The sequence below is a fragment of the Balaenoptera physalus genome (genome assembly GCF_965194825.1).
Source record: "Balaenoptera physalus genome assembly, chromosome: 8".
NCBI classification, from domain to species: Eukaryota; Metazoa; Chordata; class Mammalia; order Artiodactyla; family Balaenopteridae; genus Balaenoptera; species Balaenoptera physalus.
Genome location: NC_138887.1, coordinates 18,891,011 through 18,905,717, shown reverse-complemented (window position 1 = coordinate 18,905,717; position 14,707 = coordinate 18,891,011). Strand labels below are relative to the sequence as shown.

The window sequence follows — 14,707 nt, the reverse complement described above, 5'->3', positions numbered from 1 at the left end:
GTACTTTTTCTGAGCATCAAAGTTACTTTTAACCCAGAAAGGATGGGGGTGCGTTTCTTGGTGGCTTTGGAGAACCCTGAAACAAAACTGACTCCTTTCCCTACCTCCCATGATCCTGATTCCCTCTCTGCTAGCCACCTTGGGTGCCCTGCCTTCTAAAGGTAGACTCCATCCTCTGACACTTGACACCCTCCTGTTTTTGTTTTGATTTTATGGATGGTCTGGTTTTGAAGGGATATAGGATGTCTCAGGCAGCCACATTCTCATTTGTATTTTGTTTTATTGTTTTCTTTCTTAAAGGTGTTAACTTCAAGATTTTGTAGTTTTTCCTATGCCTGGGAAGGTTTTCTGGGGAGTAGGGCTTTGATCCCTGAGTTTACCAGAATGTTACAGGACGATTAAGTCCTGAAGGGTGCCGGACAAGAACATTAGGTTCATGATCTTATTCTGCTAGTTTACTATAGGAGAAGCTTGTGGGAGAATAAACTTGTTTGGAAGTATTTGCTTTGTATTAAGTATGCCTCAGCTGGTTTTGATTTGCCATATACGGTGAACATGTGCACATGAGAGGCAAGAAATGTACACCAGTAGAGAACACCCCCCAAAAAATATACCATTATTCTTCTGAAATATGAGTTTTCTGCTTTTCCTTCTGTCCTTCCACCCCCAGCTTCTTGAAGCACCCCTCCCCCCATGTTTTTATATATAATGTTGTCTTTTATGGCCATTTCAAGAGCAGACTAACTTTGAGATTTGGAATAAATTCATATATTATTGTTGTTCTTGACACTTAGCGCTGGTTTGACTCTGAAGATAGCAGGACATTGAGGATGCAGATGATTTAGAAAAAAAGAATTGACCCTGCACAGCTAATTTTAATTTTTCTAAGTTAAATGACCTATTTAGACTGGTGATTCAAATTAGATTCTTTTTCAAAGGTCTGAAAGTAATTTGCAGGTGATTTCTCAACATGTTGCAAGATATTTTATTTTTATAAGATTTTGTGCTCTAAACCAAAGTTATTGTTTTAAAAAGGAAAGAAAACTATCTTTGGTAAAGAATTACCATTTTGAAGTTAATACAAACTGCAACTAATACAATGTTTTTTTCTTTCCTCTTCCTGGAATAGAGCACACAAAAAACATTTATTCTGCAGTAGTGAAATATGATGTCATGTTTTCAGAAATTTGACATCAATATACTGTCCTGTTTCCCATATATCAATGTAAAATGTGATGATAGCCTTTGTACTGATGAAGATATAAGGACATTCACTTCATTTTCAGAGAAGTCCAGATCCCTAAGTTTCTGGCATACTTTAAAAACCTTTATTTTCAATTTATTTGGTATTTTATTGCTAGGTAAACCACAGAAGGACATAATCTTATTAATTACTGAAGTATATTAATTAAAAAAGAATTGATTATGAATCAAAGTCAATTATATTAAGAGTTAAAGTCAGTTTTATTCACAGATTTTTTTAAAGGATGGGATAAAGAAGGTATATCTGAAGAAAGTTTCGTTTAACGTGCTTTTCAGGTTTTTAAAGTCTCATGACACTAAAAGTAAATTTAACATAATGTATTGTAAGTTACTGTCAAAGTTTAGTTTCTAACCTTTAGGCTATTTCTCTTTAATGTTAAGAAGCCTTCTCATAATTTAAGTGTACCTAGGCCTCTCAAGTGTAATTTTCTAACTATTAAGATGAGACTTAATATGCCGTTTGCTTGAGACTGTTTAACCTTCATTGGAAGTCAACTGATTAAGTTGTGTATTTAGTTATCTAAGCATTTTACTATACTAACCTCGTATATCAGAGCCAGGTGGAATATCCCATATGAAATGATACACTAAGATGATGAAGCAGGAGACTTTCTTGTGGCAATACAACATCAAGAATTAGTCTTTTTATGATTCTGAACAATGAACTAGAAAAAGTACTTTATTTATTGGACCTGAAAATGATGTTGCTTTTTACCTAGATGTGCAAAGTGCACATAATTAATGGTGCTATTATGAACACCTGCCCTCTCCTTCGCGCTCTCCCCTCTGAATCATCATTAACCTCAGCGGAGTGAAACTACAGAATTAGGAGCTAATATGTCACACTTCTTCCAGATGTAATCCTATACTTAGGGACCATGCCTAACATAAAGACTGAGGACAGAAAAATAATGTGTAAAATAAATAATAACAATTAGAGATGCAAAATTTCCCAAATTCACAGAGAGACAACTTCTTGAGAAGAAAAGAGAGATGTTTCTTCTTTCTGTATGATTTCTCTACTGAAAAGAAAGAGGTAGATCTGTACTTGTCAAGCAGGGCAATAAAGTACAGATCTTTTTTTTTTTTTTTTAAATCAGGATGGCAAGGGGATTTTGTCTTTCTGGGAGCTTGACTCTCTGCTTTCATGTATTTGTTTTCAAATCAGTATTTCAATCTGTTTCCAAGTCTATTAATAGCCAAGTTTCATAAAGGTGGGGTTTTGTTTGTTTTATTGACTATCAACCATGTCTTAAATTGTTTTCAGAAATGCAAGTTTTACCCATTATAGCCCAATGGAATCTTTTCTTTTTTTAATAAGCTAAAGCATTAAGGCAGAATTTAAGGTTTTTAGACATCCACCACAGACTTTTTCGTGGAAGACTGCAGATGAGGAAGTACTTGATTTCATCTGTGAATAAGGGGCACCGGATCCAGTTAGATTTCCATATTTGGTAGGGATAAGATAGGAGGAGGGGGTTGCATTCACCAGATCCCTATCTCTAGTCATTCTGAGCGTGCCAACAGGAAGGGCCACCAAGATGGTGAGGCTCTATGGCAAGGGTTAAGGGCTGAATTGCTTAGTTACCTTCCCCGGCCTCCCAGCCTTAGTTTTCCCCAGCTCTTTTTAATCAGCTTGCTTTCTTAAATTTTATACTTTTGTCATTTAGGTGAGATGAGAATCACCTGAGGTAATTACTGCATTTCTTAGCCTGCAGGAAGAGCCTTGGTAATGTTATACCATTCTATCTCAGGGCACCTTGCTCTTTTCTTATATATCTTATCAGCATTTGAGATTACAAATGTGTTTGTTTGTTTATTTGTTTAATGTCTGTCTTTTCCAGTACACTGAAAGTTCTTTATATCCATGTCTGTTTTTCATATAGCATAGACGTCAAGATCATGGACACTGGAGTAAAAAGATGTGGGTTTGAACCCTGGCTCTGGTACTCATAGACTGTATGACTTAGGGAATTAATTTCTCTGTATGTAGTTCAGTTGCTCATCTGCAGAGTGAGCGTATAATTGTACTTACCTCAGGAGATTGGTGCAAGGATTAAATAAGCTAAGGTGTACAGGAGAACAGTGTCTGGCACATAGTAGGCAAGCAGTATAGTTGTGTTAGGTAGGGTTACTGTTCTTATGTTATTATTACTACTGTATCTTGGCACACAGTAGTACGTATATATCTGGCACATAATAGGTATTCATTTTTATTGAGTTAATGAATAAAAAAATGCATGATTAATGGCATGAAGAATGACAAGAGAAGGAAGTGATTTAAAATGTCCCACATGCCATGTTGAGAAGTGAATACCATATACTTTGAAAGCCATGATGCTCATCTTTCTCATTGGTTTGTGGCATCAGCAGTAATTGCACTAAAGGAATTCTTCCAAAATTCTTTGATGGCAGTGGTTGTGACTTGACAGCCTAATTCGTGATGAGCTTATTCCCAAATGGAGGGTTTTTCTGATGCATAGGTAATGATCTTTATTACAATGCTAGGATATAATTAATTATATCTTAGGATTCAGCAAATTTTCCCTTACCTTTTAGTTTCTCATGAAAAAAAAATCATGTTATTCAAAGTGGAGGTTTCATGTAAGAATCAAAAGGTCAGGCTTTCTTTCATAAGAGAGGGGACTCCTGTTCCAGGTTGGGTTTCCTTGCACGCCTATAGGAGCAATCTGGACAGGAGAAGAGGATATGCCTTCCAGGCTTTCCTTTCTTCTTTCTGGGCATCAGAGCAGATGTGCTCTTCTTGGACGTGCAGGCTGGCTCAGATGGGTGGCCCAGCATGTGCAGAGCTCTGATGGGGAACTCTGAAGAGAGGACAAGGTCGGGATTTACTGAAGTTCAGGACCATCATCACCAGTTCTCTATTTGGCTGGTGCTGAGCATGTGAGAAAGTGAGGTCTTGCCTCTTGGAGCTGCTAATCCATCCTAAGTTCAGAGTTATGGAATGGCCCTGAAGAGGGGTTTTTCCTCTGCCAGAGCATTTCAAATACTCCCCCAGATTGCAGAGAAGAATGCGTACCCCCAGGGAAGGCAGTTTTCATTTTCTTACAACACATTTCACTTACAAGAATTTTCGATTTACCAAGCCAAACTTACAAGAAAATGATTTGAAATGAGAATTTAGAAACTTTTTTTTTTTTTTTTTTGCTTTTATGTAGCATGACAAGGACTATGAATAGATGTTGGAAAATATATTAATGTGAATATCAAATGATTTTTATAACAGTGAGATTTTAAGTGAACATTTGTGAAAAATAACAGACCCCATATAACCCATAGGTATATTATTAGGTGGTTTCTTTTCTTGGTTTGAGGCTCCACATTTAACAGCTTTTTTCCATTGTAAAAATGTTAAAAAGGTGCTTATATGCATTTATAAATAATATATATATATACACATACATACATAAGCAGAATATGGTATCAGATGCTTAACATGAAAATGATTATTTAGTGATTGGTGCTTCTGTTTGGTGTGATGATATCATGCAGTAAAGAGAATCCAGGTGGCCAGGCCAGTATGTTACATTTTATGTACATATCTTAGAAATCTTAAAAGTGAGTAAAATTTTAAATGAAAAAAACCCCAAAAAACAAAAAACCCCAAACCCAGCAGAGCATACAGCTATAGTTGCAGCATGTGGCTCAGTGCCCTTCTGCGTGTGGTGTGAGGAGACAAACTATGGGGAGAGGAGTAGAGAGAACTTCAGATTGCACTGGCATGAAGCAAAGAACACTCCAGGAGAATTCTAATTTGGGGGCTTCATAGCATGATAACTGGGAGAGTTTTAAAGTGCAATTTCCATAATATATTTGAACTTTGGGGGTCAGCACCAACTTTAATTAATGTGATTTTTCCTTATAATGAGTCAACTGGAGTTTTTATTTGATATGAGGAAAGACCAAGGAGCTGACCTTTATTCTTAATAATAACAAGAAGATATTAATAATGACAGAAAGCTAAGAGGCTGGTTCACATAGCAAATAGTAGATAAGGTATTTGATGATTTAAACATAAAGCTGTTATGAAAAGTTATTAAGGCATTTCGAGGAAAGAAAGAAACAACACCAACCTCCCCCAGCATCCTAAATGTTTACATAACTAATATCATGCAGCTCTCAAATTATGATTACGATTCTGAGAGGCTTGTACTGCACAAGGTCACAGCACCATCCATAGTTAAATTGTCCTAACTGTAATCTTGAGCACATTTCTCATTGCTTCTGCTAAAATAAAACAGAAGAATGAGTAACTTGCAAGAGGAAGATAAATAATTTTTTGATCAATATAGACATGAACCATATCTAATTACTACTGAGCAGAATGAAAAAATAAAGCAAACTTTTCTGAAATGGAGTTGCTGGCATGGAATTGCCAGAATGGGTCTCTCGTGCCTGGATTCTGATATCATTCCTAATGAAACCAGGTCTGCAGTAGTGTAGGGACTGTCTGTGTGTCCTTAATAGGAGAAAAGATCCTAAATGATAGGCTGTGTGAAGTTAGTCTAATTGCATGAAATTTTGAGATTATGACTTATCAATGAAAGGGCTAGTGGAAGAGTAGTGAAAGGTAGTGAAATGAATAATAAATAGTTGTAGATCAGAAAAGAGGCCTTAGCTCAAAGGCAGACATGCAGAACTTAACTAATCAGAAAAGTTTCACACTAGAAAATGATGGCAAACAGGAGCTTGAAGGGAACTCAGCTTTGGCTTTAGTACAGAATGCATCATAGGCCCATTTACTTAAGTGTCTGGAAACTCCTGGGGCGGGGTGCTTTGTATGGCCTTTTCTTGGTTTCAATGAAGATCAAGAGTGAGGTTGTAAAAATCAGAGTGGGAAATGTGTATCATCATTGACAGGAGGCTCAGTATTTGAAACACAGGCAAATAGATCCAGATGTGAAGAATGACAGGGACATAGAAGAGTGACAGCAAAAATAAATGAAGTATGAATAGAGAAGAGATGAAGAAATTCAAGGTTGAAAAGTCTGTGAAATTTGATAACATCAAAAGCCCGTTGAATTTGATATCATCAATGGCTTAAAAATGTATTGACACAGGATAAGCAGAGAGCTGGAATATGCCATTACAGTGCAAAGCTGTGTGCAAATCCCAATTATCAAAAAAGAAAAATTATGGCTCCACCCCCCCCCCCCCCCCCCGCCCCCTGTAGGAAGTTGCAGTAGATTCTAAAATCAAGCTATACAAAGAGAGAGATGATAGAGCTTCTTGTATGGCAGATGCAAACATAGAGGATTGCAAATCCCTGATGAGGGCTCGAACCCGTGTCCCCTGCTTTGGCAGTCAGATTCTCAACCACTGCGCCACCAGGGAAGCCCGATGCTACATATTATTTAAACTCAATGTCCATGTTTTAACCAGTTGACTGGACAAGATGTAGTACTGACTAGTTGGCATTTTTAAAAAACCTTCATAGAGAAAGAATTGCTGTACTGTAGCGTTTTACAAACCATGGTTGGTGACCCTTTGATAGGTCACGATATCAGTTTAGTAGATAATGATCAGCGTTAAAGCTTGGATTAAAAAAGAATAGAAAATGTGAATGCAATGCAGATAATAAGGGTTTTGTGAAAACTTTATTTCCTAAAATATTTACATATGTGTATGTGGACTAGATTGCAATGTATTGTTTACTATGGGCTGTATTCAAAATGTGTGAAAGATACTATTCCAGAGAAAAGATGATGTAGTATGAATTTAGAAAAATAATTACCTCTTGTTTGGAAAACTGTGAAAGTTTTGCACCAATTCATAGGTAATTTTGCATTAAAGGGTATATTAGGTTTTTACCTATACTTAACTAAACAATTTGAGACATTTTTCTTATCTCACTTCCATTAATGACTTAATGCTAATGTACCTCAGTTAGATTGTGGGTTGAATGAAAATAAGAATTATTTTTTCTAGATGTGATTTGATTGGCCATTTATGTGATAAAAATGACATGATCATAAAGCAACAATCTGTCTAAGCAAACATTTAAATAAGTATGATTAACCCAGTGCCAAGTGAATATAGACTCACAGGCTTTTAGAAGTTGGAGGGATATTAAAAATTATTTAGCAATCTCCTCGTTTCCTCGATAAAGAAATAATAATGGTAAATACTATTAAGCAACTACCATTTGCAAAAACCTTAGTATATTTAGTTTGTATATTTAACCTTCACAACAAACCTACAAGGTTAGAATTATTATATACATTTGCATATGAAGAAACTGAGGCTTAAAAAATTGTTCAAGGTCAAAGAGCCAGTAAATGGTTTGAACCAAAATCAGACTCTCGCCGTCTGACAGAATATTTTGCGTCTGAGGCTGAGAGAAATTGTCTTGCCAAAATTACACCTTGATAGAGTTGAAACTAACACATCTGATTCCCAGTTCAGTGCCTTTTCTATCACTTTCTTTTGCCTCCTAACTTAAACCTGCATTTGCAACATTTTGTATCAACATGAAAGGAAGGATCTGGTATTTACAGGGAAAATATCTACATGTTTATCAGGCTTCCCTCTTCAAGCATACTTAGGTGTGATGAGGTACTCCTTGTCCTATCCTTCTCATTTTCATAATCTAGAGCCTGGGTGGTTCTTTACCCACATTGTCCCCTTGGTTATAACTCAGATCTCCTTGCTGTTATTCTTAGAGTGTGAATTCCTGTAGGAATGTCCGCATTACTGGCTCTGTGTCCTCCATTTCTGCCCTGCATCAAATGTAGAAACATTCTTAATAGGTTTGCTTATTGATGGTGATGGTGAAGGTGGTGATGGTAGACAGGATCACCAGGTCACAGACACAGTTCCAGAAAGGGTAAAAATAGACTTGGGCAGCTTTTGGAGGCATTAGGGAACTGGGTGTAGATTTACATCTTGACTTGGCTGCTTATTGGCTGAATGATTTTGGCCAAGTCGTCTAACTACTCTTGACTTTCCATTTTCTTGATGTCATTTTTCTAAAGTTTACATAATTGTATTTTGGATACATAAAAAGAAGCTGTAGGTTATGGACATTAAAAACATATCATCTGCTAACCAAGTGTTGCTGTACCTTTACCAATAAAGTGAATATTAGGAAAACCATCAAAGACAGGGTGAAATTAAAGGAGGAAGCAAGTAGGGAACAATTATGGACAGATATCTAGAGTTAGATTTCCTCAGTATAATGAGACTTTAAATAAAAACACCTGGGACTTCCCTGGTGGCACACTGTGGTTAAGAATCCGCCTGCCAATGCAGGGGACACGGGTTCGATCCCTGGTCTGGGAAGATCCCACATGCCGCAGAGCAACTAAGCCCGTGTCCCACAACTACTGAGCCTGCGCTCTAGAGCCCAAGAGCCACAACTACTGAGCCCACGTGCCACAACTACTGAAGCCCACACGCCTACAGCCTGTGCTCTGCAACAAGAGAAGCCACTGCAATGAGAAGCCCACGCACTGCAATGAAGAGTAGCCCCCGCTCGCCGCGACTAGAGAAAGCCAGCATGCAACAACGAAGACCCAATGCAGCCAAAACTAAATAAATAAGTTAAAAAAAAAATAAACACCTATGTTTTTAGGATTATTGAATTAATGCATGTAAAACACTTAAAACTGGACCTGGCACACAATAAGCACTCAATAAACGTTAGCTATGATTGCCATTGTTGTTGTTATTACTACTACTAAAGAGAGCAGGGCGGAGAAGTGGTTAGTATTCAGAAAATTTAGTAGACAGAAAAATTGGACTCAGAATACACAACTTAAAGAACGATAATTTCATTTCACAACCTGTATATGCCAGACCTATCTCATTCTGAGGATCAAGAAAGATAATGGCTGTGAAAGCCTTTTAGAAACTGCAGTGTTATATAAATGCCATTGTGATTCCTAGAATAAATTTTGTACATTAGTAAGAAAACACCATATTCAATTAAGAGTTTAATTTTGTGTTGACAGGGTCTAGCTTTTCCATTTTATTTGTCTACAGCAGTGACTCAAAAGTAACAAGAATATATTTTGGAGATAATGTTGAACTATTTAATAAGTTCAACTGAACTAACCTGAAAAAAGAAGCCATGTTTTGAAGGCAATGTGGACCAGACAATCTTCTGATTATGTCAAGACCTAAGCATTTAGGCATTCTTGTTAATTTCCCCCCCACTGACAGAGAAATATTATCAGGGATTACCCTCTTCACAAAAGAAAAATTGGATATTCTCTATCTCTAATAACATCATGTAACAGGAACAAATCAGAAGAAGCATTTTATTCTGTGTTATTTTACAGGTAACTGTAATATATTGAAAATTAGGTTTCTCAATATGATATCTGTGAATCTTTATTTTTCCGCCTAAGTAAAGAAAATAGTGATTTAAGATTCTCAGATTTATGCTCAAATGAAGATTGTGTTGCTCTGTTTTTCATTAGCATGTTAATTCCTTGTATTTCTTTAGCTTTTCTAAAGAAGGTTTTAAAAAAGCTCAACACTGTTTCTTACTAATAGTCTCCTTTCAGGTTTAAAGTCATCAGCTTATTGTAAAATGAGAGTATCCATTTGTTATGACTACATCTATGACTATGACCCAAACTGCTGGATTGAATAATGAACAAATGAACATTCTCTGTTCTACATAGTATCAAGATCCCTTTTGTGGTGAATATCCAGAGTTGAGGTTGACAAGAGAACTTACTAAATAAGCATCCTCGATCAGACCATTTGCTTCTAGAGGTGCTGGTGAGCACTGCTGGGCAGCCTCCCAACTGCATCCTGCAGGGCATGGTGAATAGCTCTGCTCTTGCAGACCTCTCGGTCTGCTGGAAAGGCTCTCCAGCAAGATGAGCTGGGATGGGGAAATGGGCCAGGATCTGTCCAGCTCTGGTTCACTTTGCTGAAGACCCCTCCATGCACTGCAAGATGGGCTCTAGAGGGAGCTCCAGCCCTGTCATCTTCTCAGAACTTTCCTTTTTATAGGGTCAGGTCCAGAGTCATTTTCCCCCTGACACTATGTGTAAGATAGCATTTTAGAGGATGGAGGGTGGAGGATAAAATATGAAGGCTGAAAAAGAAAAGGCATTCATCCAAAATCCAAACAGTAGACGGGAACACTCATTTACCTATGAGGAAAAAGCCAACTCCTCCTGGACTTTTTTGCAGTCCCTTGCCTTGATATAAATTCTTTGAAATTACTCTCTGTAACTTATCTGACTTGTTAAGAGGCTGTTGTGACTTTCCTCTGACCTACTGTTTTTAGAGGACTAATTGGATGGTCTTTCTCCCTTCTGAACATTTTGGCTATGGTTTCTCAGCTTGGAGATGGACACTTTGGAATAACTTGGAATAACTTGGATGGACACTTTGGAATAACTTGGAATAACTTGGAATTGGAAATCCCTGGCGAATTAGCAGGTCACTGGAGACCTGCTAATAGTAGGTTACTGTAGAATTCAAAAGAAGTCGAGGCATACAGAACCGCAGGATTCTAAACAGCTGTTTGATCTTGGTGGTCATGAACTATGCATTACGGTTGCAGGTTGCGTCTCTGTGTTACTGAACCAAACTTGGGTCCACTCACCCACTCGAAATAAAGCCAATCTGCTGACACCAGGTTGTGGTGAAGGAAAGTGCAGTGCTAACTGTAGGGCGCCAAGCAAGGAGTTCAGGACAGCTACTGCTCAAAACACCTGAACTCCCTGATGGGTTTCAGCAAAGTATTTTTAAAGGCAAGGTGAGGGAGGGGTGTGCATGTGATCAGCTCATGCACAATTTTCTGATTGGCTGATGGTGAGGACAGGGCGGTGTCACAGGTTAACTTTATCAATCCTTAGGCGCCAGTAAGGCTGGGGGCTACGTGCTCATGATCATCAAGTAGTTAATTTCTTCCATTTGGCGGTGGTTTTAGCGTCTGTAAAACAACTCGGGAAATGTACATCAGATATTATTATCTAGGTACTTCAGAGAGGAGCTACAGCAGAGGGTGTGGGGGAGGGGTCTGTCCTGGGAGGATTCCATAGGGTTCTGCTTGGTTACATCTGCAGCAGCCTGAGCATGTTTTGAAAATTAAAAAAAAAAAAAAAAAGTAGAATTGGAAATACCATTTCTTGGGAAACTTTAGGGACTTTGCAGAATTTAAAAATAATGTTTACAATAACTTAGAACATGGACCCCAGCCATAAGCAAGTAATGCTTCACATGATCAGAATGAAAAACTGGGCACCTAATTTCGTTACTAGCGCCTACCTACATATTCCAGTCCCCATTTCCTTAAACACAAAAGTAACAAAAAAGAGAATGAATGAGTGCCTGCTATATTCACACAGACCTTTCTCCACTGGAAGCCACTCAAAGAACACACAAATTCCGTTCTTTTCTTTTTTTTTTTTTTTTCTTTAAAAAAAAAATGGAACCTGAACTCAGTCTGGTTTCTATTTTGTCTCTTTGGGAACCAGAAGTACAGAAAGTTCTTTAGAGGAAAACTTTCAAAAAGCACACTTCCCTGCTCAATATCATGCCCTTTTTTTTCCATCTCGTGCTCAGAAAGCATTCTTTTTAATCCTCCTCAGATTTCCCCCTCATTAGCGCCAATGTTCCACTCTGCCCCCATTGCCCTCTAAAGTGTCTGTGCCTGAACAGACCAAGCAGAAAATCTGGAACTGTTTGGATATTGTGGTTCAATATAGCACACTAAGCATTGCTGTGGGGCCTCTTAGAATTTGGGGGCTGAATTTAACGTGCATAGAACAAAGGAGAAGAATTCTGCAATCAATGTGAGTTCATTTGATGAAGGCTCTTCCTTTCCTTTGTGTACTGTTAAAGAATTGATTTTTTTACAAAAGGTTTCTAAAAAACCAGCCTAATGATGTGGGAGGTGGTCCCTTTACACTAAAGTTTTAATTGTGATAGATTTACTCAGGAAATAGAATGTCTCATATATAATTTTTTCTAAGTCTCATTGGGATGTGAGCAGTTCATTTGGAATTTATTTCCAAATGTGTTAAACTGACCTAAGTTTAGTGTAGAAATATGACCTATATGAAGGCAAGCATGAACTTGTACAATGGAGGATAAGGTGATTTAAATTTCTATTGTAGTTACAATGTTATTTAGACTAGCCATCATTCTGGATTTGTTTAACATTTGCAGAATGAATCATTGTTTCAGTTCATCTGCAAACATGTTATGAATAATATGTTTTATATTGTGTGTATGTTGCCTCTGTGTGTTTGTGTATAGAGTTTAAAAACAATAATGACCATTTGTGTATCTGCTATCCACTTTCCTGATTATAACCACCCAGAGGTAGCCGCTTCTCTGAGTTTTGTGTTATTACCCTACATTCCTTATAGTTGTATCACTAACGTACATATTCCCGAGTAACATGTTGTTTAATTTTTGTCTTTTTCTGTTTTTAAAGGAAATGTTTTTAATATTTCACTGTTTACCATGGCATATACTGTAGATTTTTTTGGCAAATACTATTTATTAGGTTAAGGAAGTTCTCTTGTATTCCTACATTGATAAGAAGTTTTTAGATTGTGAATATATATTGAAATTTATTGAATGAATTTTTGTAGCTATTGAGGTAATCAAATGACTTTTCTGACTAGTATATATTGATGAGATGAATTACAATACTGGATTTTCTGATTTGAAATATTGCATTTTTTAAAACAAAGCCAACTTTCACATACATTGTGAGACTCAGCAGTCTCTAATATTTTATTTATTATTTTTTAAAGTATTTTCATGAGTAAGGCTTTTTTTTTTGCATTGTCATACTGTCATTATCTAGTTTGGGTATCTGAGTTATGTAAGATTCATAAAAGTATTTGAGAAGTCTCTTTCTTCTCTTTGAAAGAATTTGTGAACCATTGGAATTATCCGTTCCTTGAATGTTTAATAGAATTACCTTGTAAAAGTGTCTGGGCCTGGTGTTTCCTTGAGGAAGATTTTAAACTACTGATTACATTTCTTTAATTGTTATAATCATTCAGATTTTTCATTTCATCTTCAGTCAGTTTTTTTTTTTTAACATCTTTATTGGAGTATAATTGCTTTACAGTGGTGTCTTAGTTTCTGCTTTTTAACAAAGTGAATCAGTTATACATATACATATGTTCCCATATCTCTTCCCTCTTGCATCTCCCTCCCTCCCACCCTCCCTATCCCACCCCTCTAGGTGGTCACAAAGCACTGAGCTGATCTCCCTGTGCTATTCAGTTGCTTCCCACTAGCTATCTATTTTATGTTTGGTAGTGTATATATGTCCATGCCACTCTCTCACTTTGTCACAGCTTACCCTTCCCCCTCCCCATATCCTCAAGTCCATTCTCTAGTAGGTCTGTGTCTTTATTCCCGTCTTGCCACTAGGTTCTTCATGACCTTTTTTTTTCCCTTAGATTCTATATATATGTGTTAGCATACTGTATTTGTTTTTCTCTTTCTGACTTACTTCACTCTGTATGACAGACTCTAACTCCATCCACCTCACTACAAATAACTCAATTTCGTTTCTTTTTATGGCTGAGTAATATTCCATTGTATATATGTGCCACATCTTCTTTATCCATTCATCTGTCGATGGACACTTAGGTTGCTTCCATGTCCTGGGTATTGTAAATAGAGCTGCAATGAACATTTTGGTACATGACTCTTTTTGAATTATGGTTTTCTCAGGGTATATGCCCAGTAGTGGGATTGCTGGGCCATATCGTAGTTCTATTTTTAGTTTTTTAAGGAACCCCCATACTGTTCTCCATAGTGGCTGTATCAATTTACATTCCCACCAACAGTGCAAGAGTGTTCCCTTTTCTCCACACCCTCTCCAGCATTTATTGTTTGGAGATTTTCTGATGATGGCCATTCTGACCGGTGTGAGGTGATACCTCAATGTAGTTTTGATTTGCATTTCTCTAATGATTAATGATGTTGAGCATTTTTTCATGTGTTTGTTGGCATTCTGTATATCTTCTTTGGAGAAATGTCTATTTAGGTCTTTTGTCCATTTTTGGATTGGGTTGTTTGTTTTTTTGTTATTGAGCTGCATGAGCTGCTTGTAAAGCTTGGAGATTAATCCTTTGTCAGTTGCTTCATTTGGAAATATTTTCACCCATTCTGAGGGTTGTCTTTTGGTCTTGTTCATGGTTTCCTTTGCTGTGCAAAAGCTTTTAAGTTTCATTAGGTCCCATTTGTTTATTTTTGTTTTTATTTCCATTTCTCTAGGATTCAGTCAGCTTTTAAAGATATATTTTTCTAATAATTTGTCCATTTCATCTACCTTGTCAAATTTATTGGCATGAAGTTGTTCATACTATACTCTTAAAATTGTTGGAGTTGTTCGTTGGCATCCTATTTTCTTTAGATAAATTTTGCCAAAAGTTTGTCAGATTTATTAGTCTTTTTATTTATTTATTTTTAATTTTTTTAATTA

At 36.9% G+C, this 14,707-nt stretch overlaps 1 protein-coding gene and 1 long non-coding RNA gene across 6 annotated transcripts in view; both read left to right on the top strand.

The window, feature by feature from the left end:
• Positions 1 to 14,707, top strand: part of LOC309666314 — a 1,163,838-nt gene that overhangs the window by 556,432 nt on the left and 592,699 nt on the right. The window lies entirely within an intron of this gene.
• The window catches only part of LHFPL3 (LHFPL tetraspan subfamily member 3), a 601,841-nt gene that overhangs the window by 1,294 nt on the left and 585,840 nt on the right, over positions 1 to 14,707 (top strand). The gene's annotated exons all lie outside the window — the stretch shown is intronic.